The sequence below is a fragment of the Juglans microcarpa x Juglans regia genome, chromosome 1S (genome assembly GCF_004785595.1).
Source record: "Juglans microcarpa x Juglans regia isolate MS1-56 chromosome 1S, Jm3101_v1.0, whole genome shotgun sequence".
NCBI classification, from domain to species: Eukaryota; Viridiplantae; Streptophyta; class Magnoliopsida; order Fagales; family Juglandaceae; genus Juglans; species Juglans microcarpa x Juglans regia.
Window position 1 is genome coordinate 6,147,210 of NC_054595.1, and position 2,124 is coordinate 6,149,333.

Sequence of the window (2,124 nt, forward strand, 5' to 3'; positions counted from 1 at the left end):
GTTAAATGTAAGATAAACACTAAATTAGAACTGGTTATTTGGGACGGCAAATTTTGTCCCAAAAAAATTGGGATTTCATCCCAAAATACATTTTGGGATAAAAAAAGTGTTCCAAGGTTATTCCAATAACAGTCTCCCAAAAGGTATTTTAGGATAAAAATATCAATTTCATCCCAAAAAATATCTTTTGTGATAAAATTGAGCAAAACCGTTTGATCACATTTGAAATGGAATATTTTTTTCAGGACGATTGAATTTCCTCCTAGAAACACGTTCGAATGGTACGAAATTAACGTTCGAACATATTGTCTGTTCAAACGCATCATTCGTGAGTGGTCGATCGATACCAGTCCGTTCGACCAAATAGATATGAGGAAACGTTCAAACAAACAATTTGATGGTCGAACAGTAAGATGTTCGAACGGACAATGATAGGATCAAACAATTTCATATTAGTAGACGATCAAACATTTGGTTCACATTCAATGATTCGTTTGAACAATTTCACGTACTGTTCGAACGTTTAATTCCGATTACATTTGAATATTCTGTATCAATATTCGAAAGGTTTTACTCATCTTGTTCAAATGGCCTTTTTGCGTTCGAATTGTAACTATTTTATTTTATTCAATAATTAAAAATCAAATAGACATACATAATATTTTAAAAAAATACATTATAATTTGTTTAGTACCCATAAAACTAGTCTAATAAGTGCAAACTAAATAATTAAAACAGTAGTAGTACTAGCGTTCTTCATACAGAAATAAATCCTAAAATCTGTACATATAATATAAATTAGTTGCTTAGAGGCATGAATTGTTGCATAAACATCAGCATTTAGAGTTGCACATCTCTCCTAAACTCTTCTTATTGTTGTTCTTGATGTTTCATGTGCATCGGCATGTTTGTTTATTTTGCCAATTGAGCCTCTAACTCATGTTACATTGCAGTCAATTATTCGATCTTGGAATTTGCTTTGTTTAACACTATAGAGGTATTATAGGCAAACCCAGATGATGAGGAAGAGCTATAAGGCTTTACACAGCAACCCAAACTCCTCAAATATCATGAATGTTGACCCAGAACTTGTGTAAAAATTTTAACATCACTTGTTGTGAAATTTTGATCTGACGTAAATTCACCACATAGGGCAACCATTTTATTCTATACACAAGAGAAATAATTAATATCATCACAAATATTCAAATATGTTTAATTAAAACAGATTATAATACTTACATAATTTTCACAAGTATTGGGATGAGTCCAATTTCCGTTACGATCAATATATTATGTAGCATATAATTTTATCAGATCATAATTAGCATCTGACTCTTGCTATAAGAGATATTTGTTAAGATATAAATTCATTAGAATACCTGAAAATAACAAACTATATACAATAAAAAAAATAACATTACCAATTTGTTAGAAAGACAATGTAAAGATCTTGAGCCTGAATGATAATGAATCTTCAACTTCGATTTATTTGTTTTGTTTACAGAACTTCACTCCTGCATAGAAGTTGTAAATATTAGGAAGCGAAAATTATAAATAGGACACATAAAAGAATTCATTTAAATTACCTTATATGATAGATCCTTAAATATGTCACAAAGTTTTTTTCGATTGGAAGGTCGGACATCCTAAAAAGATGCTGGCGTGTATATTCCTTGTTCTTAAACTTATTGTAATGCTTATGACATCTCGCCTTATATTTATGGAATACATTATACATAAGCTCATCGACAGTCTTACGCTCCTCTCTCCGACCAAAATTTAGTTCGAAATCATTTTTGAAAAAATATATATACAAAGATATTAACACCCAGAATATTCTAGATTTTTCATATATATTAAATAATATTAATATAATTCAATTATTTAAATATTACTAAGCAACGCTTCTTAATAACTTATTTCACATCTTTGAAAACTTTCTATCATGAACTCGTAGCCAAAGGTGTATAAGTTCGTGTAAGAGCACTCACATGCAATGCAAGTCAAATTGCTTATTGTTGTTTGCCTCCAGTATATTTATTAGAAATGCTAACCTTAATCTTACCTACTTTACGATATTTTTTCAACATTACACCTTTAATAGTGCCTCGAACTTGACGA